The following is a 16,460-nucleotide window of genomic DNA, read 5'->3' on the forward strand; positions in this document are numbered from 1 at the left end:
CTTTTGGCTGGATACGAAGCAGTGCAACATTTTCGAAGCTTACTGGAAGGCAGACATTTCATTTGGTTTACTGACCACAAACCTTTAATTCACGCCTTTTCCCAGCGAAAGGACAAGCTGCCGCCAATACAATTAAATCAATTAAGTTTTCTGTCGCAGTTTACAACAGATGTTCGCTATGTTAGTGGACAACAAAACATTGTAGCCGACGCCTTCTCAAGAGCAGAAGCCATAACATCGCCTTTGGATCACTCCGTTATTGCTAAATCGCAAGACGAAGATGAAGAACTGATAACGCTCTTAAAATCAGATACTGCTCTCAACCTGAAACGCATCGCTATTCCAGGAACCAAAGAACAATTATATTGCGACATATCTCAAAATCGATTACGTCCTTATGTTCCTGCTGAACATAGACGACATATTTTTAATACTCTGCACAATCTATCTCATCCAGGTATAAAAACCACAACTAAACTCATCACGGATAGATTTGTTTGGCCTGGCATTCGCAAGGATTGTAGAACCTGGGCTCGAAGCTGCATCTCATGTCAACGCTCCAAAATTGGTCGGCATATAGTCACACCACTTGGAGAGTTCAAAGTGCCACCCGCCAGATTTCTGCATGTTCACATTGACATTGTCGGACCACTTCCACAATCAAAAGGCTTCAAATACCTATTCACCGCTATAGACCGTTACACACGCTGGCTTGAAGTTTTTCCTCTATCAGATATTACCGCAGAAAGTGTAACCTGGGCTTTCTTGTATTCTTGGATTTCACGCTTTGGTGTTCCTTCTCAAGTAACTAGCGACCAAAGACGGCAATTCTGTTCAGCTGTTTCTCAAGGAGTAACCAAACTACTAGGAATTTCCCACATTCCTACTACAGCATATCACCCGCAATCGAATGGATTGATTGAGAATGCTCACAGACCACTGAAAACAGCCCTCATGTGCCATGTTGACCCGTCATGGATGGATTCTCTACCAATTATTTTATTAGGAATTCGAGTTTCTGTTAAAGAAGACATTAAAAGCAGCAGCGCCGAATTAGTATATGGAGAGCCGCTTCGTCTACCTGGCGAATTTTTAATCAACACACGCAAGGAGACACCAACAAGCGACTTCTTGAGAAATCTACATCGACATTTCGAAACAATACATCCAACTCCTACGCAGGAACATGGATCGAAAAAGACTTTTGTACATAAAGAACTAAGTAATGCAAAATTTGTATTCCTTAGGGAAGACGCTCTGCGACCAGCGCTTTCTTGTCCATACAGAGGTCCGTATGAAGTCATAGATCAAAACTCCAAAACATTGAAAATTAAAATTGGAGAACGCAATGTAAGAGTATCCATCGATCGTGTCAAGCCCGCTTTCACCACAGAAGACGACCAAAGTACGAGTCCAACGCCATCCAGCGCTACACAACATACCTCCAATCAATATAGAACACGGTTTGGACGGGTAGTTCGTCCTCGCATCCAATAAAATTAATACAATTTTATTGACTCGCCAGGGGGGTATTGCAGCGACACTAGCTCTCCTACTATTGAAAAATAGTAGTAAAGAGCTACACTAGCCTTCACACTATTAGGGACCCTAATGTGTGGAGGGGGTCAGGCTACCAGGTATATAACCAAAGCAGCTACCGTCCTCGATCTCTTTTCTCTTCTACTGGTCGAGCAGGCAACACCTAGGAAAACTACGGAGTCCAACCGAGGAATACCAAGAATACCGGAATTCAACCAAGAAGATTTTGTAAATTATTATAATTTTGTAATAAACTTTATTTTTCATTTATAGTGTCTTGATTTTTATATGTGGGACCACCCCACATATATATATATATATATATATATATATATATATGATGAATAATATAATCATCAAATACTATTGGGTATAAATAATATGCATTGAATATTCCAGAGTATAAACAGTAACTAATTTACGCCCCCAGGTGGGCTCGAGCCACCAACCTTTCGGTTAACAGCCGAACGCGCTAGCCAATTGCATATTACATATGATTTGCCACTTACGTTTATTATCTAAGCCAAAATCATACCCCTAGACCAACGAGCCACGGGTTCTATCCAGTGTGTGTATGTGTTGGATCCAATGTACAACATTGTAGTAAATAATAGGCAGTCGAATTCAAAGAAATGCCAGGGCTCGTCCGGGATTTGAACCTTGGACCTCCCGCACCCAAAGCGGGAATCATACCCCTAGACCAACAAGCCAAGGGTTTTATCCAGTGCATGTTTGTGTTCGAACCAATGTACAACATTGTTGTAAATAATATGTTCTCGATCCAAAATACAATACTGTAGTAAATAATATGTGCTCGAATTTAAAGAAATGTCCGGGCTCGTGTAAACTACATATATGATGAATAATATAATCATCAAATACTATTGGGTATAAAGAATATGCATTGAATATTCCAGAGTATAAATAATAACTACTTTACACCCCCGGGTGGTCTCGAACCACCAACCTTTCGGTTAACAGCCAAACGCGCTAGCCAATTGCGACACGAAGGCTCTTATCGCTTCTTGATAATAGTAGGAGTAAATTATATATAGCATAAACAATAATTATAATTATTGAACAATAATGGGTATAAACAACAATTATTCTTATACCCAATAAACTACACTAATCTGTAACCCACGGCGCAACCAGTGCCCAATACCTGTCCATACATCGGGCCCGATTCACTTCACACAAATAGTTAACATTTACTTCACTCCTATAAACTATACAAACTATACAAAGTCTACTTTCGGTTTGAGTGACAGCTTCTGAAACGCTGTACCCCCATGTAATAAATAATATGCCCTCTTATTGAAAGAAATGCCCGCGCTCGTCCAGGATTTGAACCCGGGACCTCCATCACCCAAAGCGGGAATCATACCCCTAGACCAACAAACCACATGTTCTACCCAGTGCGTATTTGTGTTGCATCCAATGTACAACAAGAAAAGTCCGGGCTCGTCCGGGATTTGAACCCTGGAACTCCCGCATCCTAGGAGGAAATCATACCCCTAGACCAACTTTTGGATTTGTCACTTACGTTTAATATCTAAGCCGAAATCATAACCCTAGACCAACAAGCCACGGGTTTTATCCAGTTGCATGTTTGTTTTGGAACCAATGTACAACATTGTTGTAAATAATATATTCTCGATCCAATATACAATACTGTAGTAAATAATATGTGCTCGAATTTAGAGAAATGTCCGGGCTCGTGCAAATTATATATATATGATGAATAATATAATCATCAAATATTATTGAGTATAAACAATACGCATTGAATATTCCAGAGTATAAACAGTACCTACTTTACGCCCCCGGGTGGGCTCGAACCACCAACCTTTTGGTTAACAGCCGAACGCGCTAGCCAATTGCGCCACGGAGGCTCTTATTGCGCTGTTGATAATAGTAGGAGTAAATTATATATAGCATAAACAATAATTAAAATTATTGAACAATAATGGGTATGAGTAACAATTATTGTACGCCCCCGGGTGGGTTCAATCCACCAACCTTTCGGTTAAACTTTAAATATTACTAATGAAAAGGCGTTTTTCATATTTTACACATGATTTGCCCACTGCGTGTTTGTGTTGGATCCAATGTACAAAATTGTAGTAAGTAATTAGCACTCGTATTTAAGGAAATATCCGGGCTCGTACGGGATTTAAACCCGGGACCTCCCGCACCCAAAGCGGAAATCATATCCTAGACCAACGAGCCACGGGTTGTACCCACTGCGTATTTGTGTTGCATCCAATGTGCAGCATGCCAAGGGTTCTATTCAATAAACACATTTTACACATGATTTGCCACTTACGTTTAATATCTAAGCCAAAATCATAACCCTAGACCAACAAGCCACGGGTTTTATCCAGTGCATGTTTGTCCGGGCTCGTGCAAACTACATATATGATGAATAATATAATCATCAAATACTATTGGGTATAAAGAATATGCATTGAATATTTCAGAGTATAAATAATAACTACTTTACGCCCCAAGGTGGTCTCGAACCACCAACCTTTCGGTTAACAGCCGAACGCGCTAGCCAATTGCGCCACGGAGGCTCTTATCGCTTCTTGATAATAGTAGAAGTAAATTATATATAGCATAAACAATAATTATAATTATTGAACAATAAAGGGTATAAACAACAATTATTCTTATACCCAATAAACTACACTAATCTGTAACCCACGGCGCAACCAGTGCCCAATACGTGTCCATACATCGGGCCCGATTCACTTCACACACAAATTGTTAACATTTACTTCACTCCTATAAACTATACAAACTATACAAAGTCTACTTTCGGTTTGAGTGACAGCTTCTGAAACGCTGTACCCCCATGTAATAAATAATACGCCCTCTTATTGAAAGAAATGCTCGCGCTCGTCCAGGATTTGAACCCGGGACCTCCCCCACCCAAAGCGGGAATCATACCCATAGACCAACGAACCACATGTTCTACCCAGTGCGTGTTTGTGTTGCATCCAATGTACAACATTGTAGTGAATAATATGTTCTCGATCCAATATACAATACTGTAGTAAATAATATGTGCTCGAATTTAAAGAAATGTCCAGGCTCGTGCAAATTATATATGATGAATAATATAATCATCAAATACTATTGGGTATAAACAATATGCATTGAATATTCCAGTGTATGAACAGTAACTACTTTACGCCCACGGGTGGGCTCGAACCACCAATCTTTCGGTTAACAGCCGAACGCGCTAGCCAATTGCGCACGGAGGCTCTTATCGCGCTGTTGATAATAGTAGGAGTAAATTATATATAGCATAAACAATAAATATAATTATTGAACAATAATGGGTATGAATAACAATTATTGTACGCCTCCGGGTAGGTTCAATCCACCAACCTTTCGGTTAAACTTTAAATATTACTAATGAAAAGGCGTTTGTTCGTTACTTAATTAACTAACCTATATTTACACATCACTTATCCTAAAACATTGCTTATTCTAACATGGAACTTATATCTACACTAATCTGTAACCCATGCTGCATCCAATGTACAACATTGTAGTAAATAATATACGCTCGAATTTAAAGAAAAGTCCGGGCTCGTCCGGAATTTGAACCCGGGACCTCCCGCACCCTAAGCGGAAATCATACTCCTAGACCAACGAGCCACGCGGTATACTCAATTAACACATTTTACAAATGATTTGCCACTTACGTTTATTATCTAAGCCAAAATCATACCCCTAGACCAACGAGCCACGGGTTCTATCCAGTGCGTGATTGTGTTGGATCCAATGTACAACATTGTAGTAAATAATAGGCACTCGAATTTAAAGAAATGTCAGGGCTCGTCCGGGATTTGAACCCGGGACCTCCCGCACCCAAAGCGGGAATCATACCCCTAGACCAACGAGCCACGGGTCGTACCCACTGCGTTTTTGTGTTGCATCCAATGTACAACATGCCATGGGTTCTACTCACTAAACACATTTTACACATGATTTGCCACTTACGTTTAATATCTAAGCCGAAATCATAACCCTAGAAAAACAAGCCACGGGTTTTATCCAGTGCATGTTTGTGTTGGAACCAATGTAGAACATTGTTGTAAATAATATGTTCTCGATCCAATATACAATACTGTAGTAAATAATATGTGCTCGAATTTAAAGAAATGTCCAGGCTCGTGCAAATAATAATATATATATATATATATATATATATATATGTGATGAATAATATAATCATCAAATACTATTGGGTATAAACAATATGCATTGAATATTCCAGAGTATAAACAGTAACTAATTTACGCCCCCAGGTGGGTTCGAGCCACCAACCTTTCGGTTAACAGCCGAACGCGCTAGCCAATTGCATATTACATATGATTTGCCACGGGTTTATCCAGTGCATGTTTGTGTTGGAACCAATGTAGAACATTGTTGTAAATAATATGTTCTCGATCCAATATACAATACTGTAGTAAATAATATGTGCTCGAATTTAAAGAAATGTCCAGGCTCGTGCAAATTATATATATATATATATATATATATATATATATATATATATGATGAATAATATAATCATCAAATACTATTGGGTATAAACAATATGCATTGAATATTCCAGAGTATAAACAGTAACTAATTTACGCCCCCAGGTGGGCTCGAGCCACCAACCTTTCGGTTAACAGCCGAACGCGCTAGCCAATTGCATATTACATATGATTTGCCACTTACGTTTATTATCTAAGCCAAAATCATACCCCTAGACCAACGAGCCACGGGTTCTATCCAGTGTGTGTATGTGTTGGATCCAATGTACAACATTGTAAGAATAATAGGCAGTCGAATTCAAAGAAATGCCAGGGCTCGTCTGGGATTTGAACCCGGGACCTCCCACACCCAAAGCGGGAATCATACCCCTAGACCAACAAGCCAAGGGTTTTATCCAGTGCATGTTTGTGTTCGAACCAATGTACAACATTGTTGTAAATAATATGTTCTCGATCCAAAATACAATACTGTAGTAAATAATATGTGCTCGAATTTAAAGAAATGTCCGGGCTCGTGTAAACTACATATATGATGAATAATATAATCATCAAATACTATTGGGTATAAAGAATATGCATTGAATATTCCAGAGTATAAATAATAACTACTTTACGCCCCCGGGTGGTCTCGAACCACCAACCTTTCGGTTAACAGCCAAACGCGCTAGCCAATTGCGACACGAAGGCTCTTATCGCTTCTTGATAATAGTAGGAGTAAATTATATATAGCATAAACAATAATTATAATTATTGAACAATAATGGGTATAAACAACAATTATTCTTATACCCAATAAACTACACTAATCTGTAACCCACGGCGCAACCAGTGCCCAATACCTGTCCATACATCGGGCCCGATTCACTTCACACAAATAGTTAACATTTACTTCACTCCTATAAACTATACAAACTATACAAAGTCTACTTTCGGTTTGAGTGACAGCTTCTGAAACGCTGTACCCCCATGTAATAAATAATATGTCCTCTTATTGAAAGAAATGCCCGCGCTCGTCCAGGATTTGAACCCGGGACCTCCATCACCCAAAGCGGGAATCATACCCCTAGACCAACGAACCACATGTTCTACCCAGTGCGTGTTTGTGTTGCATCCAATGTACAACAAGAAAAGTCCGGGCTCGTCCGGGATTTGAACCCTGGAACTCCCGCATCCTAGGAGGAAATCATACCCCTAGACCAACTTTTGGATTTGTCACTTACGTTTAATATCTAAGCCGAAATCATAACCCTAGACCAACAAGCCACGGGTTTTATCCAGTTGCATGTTTGTTTTGGAACCAATGTACAACATTGTTGTAAATAATATATTCTCGATCCAATATACAATACTGTAGTAAATAATATATGCTCGAATTTAGAGAAATGTCCGGGCTCGTGCAAATTATATATATATATGATGAATAATATAATCATCAAATATTATTGAGTATAAACAATACGCATTGAACATTCCAGAGTATAAACAGTACCTACTTTACGCCCCCGGGTGGGCTCGAACCACCAACCTATCGGTTAACAGCCGAACGCGCTAGCCAATTGCGCCACGGAGGCTCTTATCGCGCTGTTGATAATAGTAGGAGTAAATTATATATAGCATAAACAATAATTAAAATTATTGAACAATAATGGGTATGAGTAACAATTATTGTACGCCCCCGGGTGGGTTCAATCCACCAACCTTTCGGTTAAACTTTAAATATTACTAATGAAAAGGCGTTTTTTCACATTTTACACATGATTTGCCCACTGCGTGTTTGTGTTGGATCCAATGTACAAAATTGTAGAAAGTAATACGCACTCGTATTTAAGGAAATATCCGGGCTCGTACGGGATTTAAACCCGGGACCTCCCGCACCCAAAGCGGAAATCATATCCTAGACCAACGAGCCACGGGTTGTACCCACTGCGTATTTGTGTTGCATCCAATGTGCAGCATGCCAAGGGTTCTATTCAATAAACACATTTTACACATGATTTGCCACTTACGTTTAATATCTAAGCCAAAATCATAACCCTAGACCAACAAGCCACGGGTTTTATCCAGTGCATGTTTGTCCGGGCTCGTGCAAACTACATATATGATGAATAATATAATCATCAAATACTATTGGGTATAAAGAATATGCATTGAATATTCCAGAGTATAAATAATAACTACTTTACGCCCCAAGGTGGTCTCGAACCACCAACCTTTCGGTTAACAGCCGAACGCTCTAGCCAATTGCGCCACGGAGGCTCTTATCGCTTCTTGATAATAGTAGAAGTAAATTATATATAGCATAAACAATAATTATAATTATTGAACAATAAAGGGTATAAACAACAATTATTCTTATACCCAATAAACTACACTAATCTGTAACCCACGGCGCAACCAGTGCCCAATACGTGTCCATACATCGAACCCGATTCACTTCACACACAAATTGTTAACATTTACTTCACTCCTATAAACTATACAAACTATACAAAGTCTACTTTCGGTTTGAGTGACAGCTTCTGAAACGCTGTACCCCCATGTAATAAATAATACGCCCTCTTATTGAAAGAAATGCTCGCGCTCGTCCAGGATTTGAACCCTGGACCTCCATCACCCAAAGCGGGAATCATACCCCTAGACCAACGAACCACATGTTCTACCCAGTGCGTGTTTGTGTTGCATCCAATGTACAACAAGAAAAGTCCGGGCTCGTCCGGGATTTGAACCCTGGAACTCCCGCATCCTAGGAGGAAATCATACCCCTAGACCAACTTTTGGAATTGTCACTTACGTTTAATATCTAAGCCGAAATCATAACCCTAGACCAACAAGCCACGGGTTTTATCCAGTTGCATGTTTGTTTTGGAACCAATGTACAACATTGTTGTAAATAATATATTCTCGATCCAATATACAATACTGTAGTAAATAATATGTGCTCGAATTTAGAGAAATGTCCGGGCCGTTGTAGTGAATGTTCTCGATCCAATATACAATACTGTAGTGAATAATATGTGCTCGAATTTAAAGAAATGTCCAGACTCGTGCAAATTATATATGATGAATAATATAATCATCAAATACTATTGGGTATAAACAATATGCATTGAATATTCCAGTGTATGAACAGTAACTACTTTACGCCCACGGGTGGGCTCGAACCACCAATCTTTCGGTTAACAGCCGAACGCGCTAGCCAATTGCGCCACGGAAGCTCTTATCGCGCTGTTGATAATAGTAGGAGTAAATTATATATAGCATAAATAATAAATATAATTATTGAACAATAATGGGTATGAATAACAATTATTGTACGCCTCCGGGTAGGTTCAATCCACCAACCTTTCGGTTAAACTTTAAATATTACTAATGAAAAGGCGTTTGTTCGTTACTTAATTAACTAACCTATATTTACACATCACTTATCCTAAAACATTGCTTATTCTAACATGGAACTTATATCTACACTAATCTGTAACCCATGCTGCATCCAATGTACAACATTGTAGTAAATAATATGTGCTCGAATTTAAAGAAAAGTCCGGGCTCGTCCGGAATTTGAACCCGGGACCTCCCGCACCCTAAGCGGAAATCATACTCCTAGACCAACGAGCCACGCGGTATACTCAATTAACACATTTTACAAATGATTTGCCACTTACGTTTATTATCTAAGCCAAAATCATACCCCTAGACCAACGAGCCACGGGTTCTATCCAGTGCGTGATTGTGTTGGATCCAATGTACAACATTGTAGTAAATAATAGGCACTCGGATTTAAAGAAATGTCAGGGCTCGTCCGGGATTTAAACCCGGGACCTCCCGCACTCAAAGCTTACAAGCGAGCCACGGCTTGTAACCACTGCGTATTTGTGTTGCATCAAATGTACAACATGCCACGGGTTCTATTTAATAAACACATTTTACACATAATTTGCCACTTACGTTTAATATCTAAGCCAAAATCATAACCTTAGACGAACAAGCCACAAGCATCCAATGTACAACATTGTAGTAAATAATATGTGCTCGAATTTAAAGAAAAGTCCGGGCTCGTCCGGGATTTCAACCTGGGACCTCCCACACCATAAGCGGAAATCGTACCCCTAGACCAACGAGCCACGCGTTATACTCAATAAACACATTTTACATATGATTCGCCACTTACGTTTATTATCTAAGCCAAAATCATACCCCTAGACCAACGAGCCACGGGTTCTATCCACATGTGCGAACCACATGTTCATACCCCTAGACCAACTTTTGGATTTGTCACTTACGTTCAATATCTAAGCCGAAATCATAACCCTAGACCAACAAGCCACGGGTTTTATCCAGTTGCATGTTTGTGTTGGAACCAATGTACAACATTGTTGTAAATAATATGTTCTCGATCCAATATACAATACTGTAGTAAATAATATGTGCTCGAATTTAAAGAAATGTCCGGGCTCGTGCAAATTATATATATGATGAATAATATAATCATCAAATACTATTGAGTATAAACAATATGCATTGAATATTCCAGTGTATAAACAGTAACTACTTTACGCCCCCGGGTGGGCTCGAACCAACAACCTTTCGGTTAACAGCCGAACGCGCTAGCCAATTGCGCCACGGAGGCTCTTATTGCGCTGTTGATAATAGTAGGAGTAAATTATATATAGCATAAACAATAATTAAAATTATTGAACAATAATGGGTATGAGTAACAATTATTGTACGCCCCCGGGTGGGTTCAATCCACCAACCTTTCGGTTAAACTTTAAATATTACTAATGAAAAGGCGTTTTTCACATTTTACACATGATTTGCCCACTGCGTGTTTGTGTTGGATCCAATGTACAAAATTGTAGTAAGTAATACGCACTCGTATTTAAGGAAATATCCGGGCTCGTACGGGATTTAAACCCGGGACCTCCCGCACCCAAAGCGGAAATCATATCCTAGACCAACGAGCCACGGGTTGTACCCACTGCGTATTTGTGTTGCATCCAATGTGCAGCATGCCAAGGGTTCTATTCAATAAACACATTTTACACATGATTTGCCACTTACGTTTAATATCTAAGCCAAAATCATAACCCTAGACCAACAAGCCACGGGTTTTATCCAGGGCATGTTTGTCCGGGCTCGTGCAAACTACATATATGATGAATAATATAATCATCAAATACTATTGGGTATAAAGAATATGCATTGAATATTCCAGAGTATAAATAATAACTACTTTACGCCCCAAGGTGGTCTCGAACCACCAACCTTTCGGTTAACAGCCGAACGCGCTAGCCAATTGCGCCACGGAGGCTCTTATCGCTTCTTGATAATAGTAGAAGTAAATTATATATAGCATAAACAATAATTATTATTGAACAATAAAGGGTATAAACAACAATTATTCTTATACCCAATAAACTACACTAATCTGTAACCCACGGCGCAACCAGTGCCCAATACGTGTCCATACATCGGGCCCGATTCACTTCACACACAAATTGTTAACATTTACTTCACTCCTATAAACTATACAAACTATACAAAGTCTACTTTCGGTTTGAGTGACAGCTTCTGAAACGCTGTACCCCCATGTAATAAATAATACGCCCTCTTATTGAAAGAAATGCTCGCGCTCGTCCAGGATTTGAACCCGGGACCTCCCCCACCCAAAGCGGGAATCATACCCATAGACCAACGAACACATGTTCTACCCAGTGCGTGTTTGTGTTGCATCCAATGTACAACATTGTAGTGAATAATATGTTCTCGATCCAATATACAATACTGTAGTAAATAATATGTGCTCGAATTTAAAGAAATGTCCAGGCTCGTGCAAATTATATATGATGAATAATATAATCATCAAATACTATTGGGTATAAACAATATGCATTGAATATTCCAGTGTATGAACAGTAACTACTTTACGCCCACGGGTGGGCTCGAACCACCAATCTTTCGGTTAACAGCCGAACGCGCTAGCCAATTGCGCACGGAGGCTCTTATCGCGCTGTTGATAATAGTAGGAGTAAATTATATATAGCATAAACAATAAATATAATTATTGAACAATAATGGGTATGAATAACAATTATTGTACGCCTCCGGGTAGGTTCAATCCACCAACCTTTCGGTTAAACTTTAAATATTACTAATGAAAAGGCGTTTGTTCGTTACTTAATTAACTAACCTATATTTACACATCACTTATCCTAAAACATTGCTTATTCTAACATGGATCTTATATCTACACTAATCTGTAACCCATGCTGCATCCAATGTACAACATTGTAGTAAATAATATGTGCTCGAATTTAAAGAAAAGTCCGGGCTCGTCCGGAATTTGAACCCGGGACCTCCCGCACCCTAAGCGGAAATCATACTCCTAGACCAACGAGCCACGCGGTATACTCAATTAACACATTTTACAAATGATTTGCCACTTACGTTTATTATCTAAGCCAAAATCATACCCCTAGACCAACGAGCCACGGGTTCTATCCAGTGCGTGATTGTGTTGGATCCAATGTACAACATTGTAGTAAATAATAGGCACTCGAATTTAAAGAAATGTCAGGGCTCGTCCGGGATTTGAACCCGGGACCTCCCGCACCCAAAGCGGGAATCATACCCCTAGACCAACGAGCCACGGGTCGTACCCACTGCGTTTTTGTGTTGCATCCAATGTACAACATGCCATGAATTCTACTCACTAAACACATTTTACACATGATTTGCCACTTACGTTTAATATCTAAGCCGAAATCATAACCCTAGAAAAACAAGCCACGGGTTTTATCCAGTGCATGTTTGTGTTGGAACCAATGTAGAACATTGTTGTAAATAATATGTTCTCGATCCAATATACAATACTGTAGTAAATAATATGTGCTCGAAAAAGAAATGGCCAGGCTCGTGCAAATAATATATTATATATATATATATATATTATATAATATATGGGATGAATAATATAATCATCAAATACTATTGGGTATAAACAAGTGCATTGAATATTCCAGAGTATAACAGTAAACTAATTTACGCCCCCAGGTGGGTTCGAGCCACCAACCTTCGGTTAACAGCCGAACGCGCTAGCCAATTGCATATTACATATGATTTGCCACGGGTTTTATCCAGTGCATGTTTGGGTGTTGGAACCAATGTAGAACTGTTGTAAATAATATGTTCTCGATCCAATATACAAACTGTAGTAAATAATATGTGCTCGAATTTAAAGAAAAGTCCAGGCTCGTGCAAATTATATATATATATATATTATATATATATATATATATATGATGAATAATATAATCATCAAATACTATTGGGTATAAACAATATGCATTGAATATTCCAGAGTATAAACAGTAACTAATTTACGCCCCCAGGTGGGCTCGAGCCACCAACCTTTCGGTTAACAGCCGAACGCGCTAGCCAATTGCATATTACATATGATTTGCCACTTACGTTTATATCTAAGCCAAAATCATACCCCTAGACCAACGAGCCACGGGTTCTATCCAGTGGTGTATGTGTTGGATCCAATGTACAACATGTAAGAATAATAGGCAGTCGAATTCAAAGAAATGCCAGGGCTCGTCTGGGATTTGAACCCGGGACCTCCACACCCAAAGCGGGAATCATACCCCTAGACCAACAAGCAAGGGTTTTATCCAGTGCATGTTTGTGTTCGAAACCAATGTACAACATTGTTGTAAATAATATGTTCTCGATCCAAAATACAATACTGTAGTAAATAATATGTGCTCGAATTTAAAAATGTCAGGGCTCGTGTAAACTAATATATGATGAATAATATAATCATCAAATACTATTGGGTATAAGAAAATGCATTGAATATTCCAGGTATAAATAATAACTACTTTACGCCCCGGGTGGTCTCGAACCACCACCTTTCGGTTAACAGCCAAACGCGCTAGCCAATTGCGACACGAAGGCTCTTATCGCTTCTTGATAATAGTAGGAGTAAATTATATATAGCATAAACAATAATTATAATTATTGAACAATAATGGGTATAAACAACAATTATTCTTATACCCAATAAACTACACTAATCTGTAACCCACGGCGAACCAGTGGCCCCAATACCTGTCCATACATCGGGCCCGATTCACTTCACACAAATAGTTAACATTTACTTCACTCCTATAAACTATACAAAACTATACAAAGTCTACTTTCGGTTTGAGTGACAGCTTCTGAAACGCTTTGTACCCCCATGTAATAAATAATATGCCCTCTTATTGAAAGAAATGCCCGCGCTCGTCCAGGATTTGAACCCGGGACCTCCATCACCCAAAGCGGGAATCATACCCCTAGACCAACGAACCACATGTTCTACCCAGTGCGTGTTGTGTTGCATCCAATGTACAACAAGAAAAGTCCGGGCTCGTCCGGGATTTGAACCCTGGAACTCCCGCATCCTAGGAGGAAATCATACCCTAGACCAACTTTTGGATTTGTCACTTACGTTTAATATCTAAGCCGAAATCATAACCCTAGACTAGACAACAAGCCACGGGTTTTATCCAGTTGCATGTTTGTTTGGAAACCAATGTTAAACATTGTTGTAAATAATTATTCTCGATCCAATATACAATACTGTAGTAAATAATATGTGCTCGAATTTAGAGAAATGTCCGGGCTCGTGCAAATTATATATATATTGATGAATAATATAATCATCAAATATTATTGAGTATAAACAATACGCATTGAACATTCCAGAGTATAAACAGTACCTACTTTACGCCCCCGGGTGGGCTCGAACCACCAACCTATCGGTTAACAGCCGAACGCGCTAGCCAATTGCGCCACGGAGGCTCTTATCGCGCTGTTGATAATAGTAGGAGTAAATTATATATAGCATAAACAATAATTAAAATTATTGAACAATAAGGGGTATGAGTAACAATTATTGTAACGCCCCCGGGTGGGTTCAATCCACCAACCTTTCGGTTAAACTTTAAATATTACTAATGAAAAGGCGTTTTTCACATTTTACACATGATTTGACACTGCGTGTTTGTGTTGGATCCAATGTACAAAATTGTTAGAAAGTAATACGCACTCGTATTAAGGAAATATCCGGGCTCGTACGGGATTTAAACCCGGGACCTCCCGCACCCAAAGCGGAAATCATATCCTAGACCAACGAGCCACGGGTTGTACCCACTGCGTATTTGTGTTGCATCCATGTGCAGCATGCCAAGGGTTCTATTCAATAAACACATTTTACACATGATTTGCCACTTACGTTAATATCTAAGCCAAAATCATAACCCTAGACAACAAGCCACGGGTTTTATCCAGGCATGTTTGTCCGGGCTCGTGCAAACACTACATATAGATGAATAATATAATCATCAAATACTATGGGTATAAAGAATATGCATTGAATATTCCAGAGTATAAATAATAACTACTTTACGCCCCAAGGTGGTCTCGAACCACCAACCTTTCGGTTAACAGCCGAACGCGCTAGCCAATTGCGCCACGGAGGCTCTTATCGCTTCTTGATAATAGTAGAAGTAAATTATATATAGCATAAACAATATAATTATTTGAACAATAAAGGGTATAAACCAACAATTATTTTATACCCAATAAACTACACTAATCTGTAACCCACGGCCGCAACCAGTGCCCAATACGTGTCCATACTCGGGCCCGATTCACTTCACACACAAATTGTTAACATTTACTTTCATAAACTACAAACTATACAAAGTCTACTTTCGGTTTGAGTGACAGCTTCTGAAAACGCTGTTTTACCCCCCATGTAATAAATAATACGCCCTCTTATTGAAAGAAATGCTCGCGCTCGTCCAGGATTGAACCTGGACCTCCATCACCCAAAGCGGGAATCATACCCTAGACCAACGAACCACATGTTCTACCCAGTGCGTGTTTGTGTTTCAATCCAATGTACAACAAGAAAAGTCCGGGCTCGTCCGGGTTTGACCCTGGAACTCCCGCATCCTAGGAGGAAATCATACCCCTAGACCAACTTTTGGATTTCACTTACGTTTAATATCTAAGCCGAAATCATAACCCTAGACCAACAAGCCACGGTTTTATCCATTTGCATGTTTTGTTGGAACCAATGTACAACATTGTTTAAATATATATTCTCGATCCAATATACAATACTGTAGTAAATATATGTGCTCGAATTTAGAGAAATGTCCGGCCGTTGTAGTGAATGTTCTCGATCCAATATACAATACTGTAGTGAATAATATGTGCTCGAATTTAAAGAAATGTCCAGACTCGTGCAAATTATATATGATGAATAATATAATCATCAAATACTATTGGGTATAAACAATA

The 16,460-nt window shown here is 39.2% G+C and overlaps 14 non-coding genes across 14 annotated transcripts; all 14 read right to left on the bottom strand.

The window, feature by feature from the left end:
* Positions 1–2,177: 2,177 nt before the first annotated feature.
* Positions 2,178–2,249, bottom strand: Trnap-ugg. The gene has a single exon. It is a non-coding gene; the product is annotated as a tRNA-Pro (tRNA).
* Positions 2,250–3,360: 1,111 nt separating this feature from the next.
* On the bottom strand, positions 3,361–3,434 carry Trnan-guu. The gene has a single exon. It is a non-coding gene; the product is annotated as a tRNA-Asn (tRNA).
* A 610-nt stretch (positions 3,435–4,044) lies between these two features.
* Trnan-guu lies at positions 4,045–4,118 on the bottom strand. The gene has a single exon. It is a non-coding gene; the product is annotated as a tRNA-Asn (tRNA).
* Positions 4,119–5,139: 1,021 nt separating this feature from the next.
* On the bottom strand, positions 5,140–5,211 carry Trnap-agg. The gene has a single exon. It is a non-coding gene; the product is annotated as a tRNA-Pro (tRNA).
* A 176-nt stretch (positions 5,212–5,387) lies between these two features.
* Positions 5,388–5,459, bottom strand: Trnap-ugg. Its single transcript has one exon. It is a non-coding gene; the product is annotated as a tRNA-Pro (tRNA).
* Positions 5,460–6,413: 954 nt separating this feature from the next.
* Positions 6,414–6,485, bottom strand: Trnap-ugg. Its single transcript has one exon. It is a non-coding gene; the product is annotated as a tRNA-Pro (tRNA).
* Positions 6,486–7,598: 1,113 nt separating this feature from the next.
* Trnan-guu lies at positions 7,599–7,672 on the bottom strand. Its single transcript has one exon. It is a non-coding gene; the product is annotated as a tRNA-Asn (tRNA).
* Positions 7,673–9,644: 1,972 nt separating this feature from the next.
* Trnap-agg lies at positions 9,645–9,716 on the bottom strand. The gene has a single exon. It is a non-coding gene; the product is annotated as a tRNA-Pro (tRNA).
* A 938-nt stretch (positions 9,717–10,654) lies between these two features.
* Positions 10,655–10,728, bottom strand: Trnan-guu. The gene has a single exon. It is a non-coding gene; the product is annotated as a tRNA-Asn (tRNA).
* Positions 10,729–11,338: 610 nt separating this feature from the next.
* Positions 11,339–11,412, bottom strand: Trnan-guu. Its single transcript has one exon. It is a non-coding gene; the product is annotated as a tRNA-Asn (tRNA).
* Positions 11,413–12,429: 1,017 nt separating this feature from the next.
* On the bottom strand, positions 12,430–12,501 carry Trnap-agg. Its single transcript has one exon. It is a non-coding gene; the product is annotated as a tRNA-Pro (tRNA).
* Positions 12,502–12,677: 176 nt separating this feature from the next.
* Positions 12,678–12,749, bottom strand: Trnap-ugg. Its single transcript has one exon. It is a non-coding gene; the product is annotated as a tRNA-Pro (tRNA).
* A 2,128-nt stretch (positions 12,750–14,877) lies between these two features.
* On the bottom strand, positions 14,878–14,951 carry Trnan-guu. Its single transcript has one exon. It is a non-coding gene; the product is annotated as a tRNA-Asn (tRNA).
* Positions 14,952–15,557: 606 nt separating this feature from the next.
* Positions 15,558–15,631, bottom strand: Trnan-guu. The gene has a single exon. It is a non-coding gene; the product is annotated as a tRNA-Asn (tRNA).
* Positions 15,632–16,460: the final 829 nt, after the last annotated feature.

The sequence above is a fragment of the Ctenocephalides felis genome, unplaced genomic scaffold, assembly GCF_003426905.1.
Source record: "Ctenocephalides felis isolate EL2017-DRISC unplaced genomic scaffold, ASM342690v1 CF-g0.4_SCAFFOLD_03573, whole genome shotgun sequence".
In the NCBI taxonomy this organism is placed as follows: Eukaryota; Metazoa; Arthropoda; class Insecta; order Siphonaptera; family Pulicidae; genus Ctenocephalides; species Ctenocephalides felis.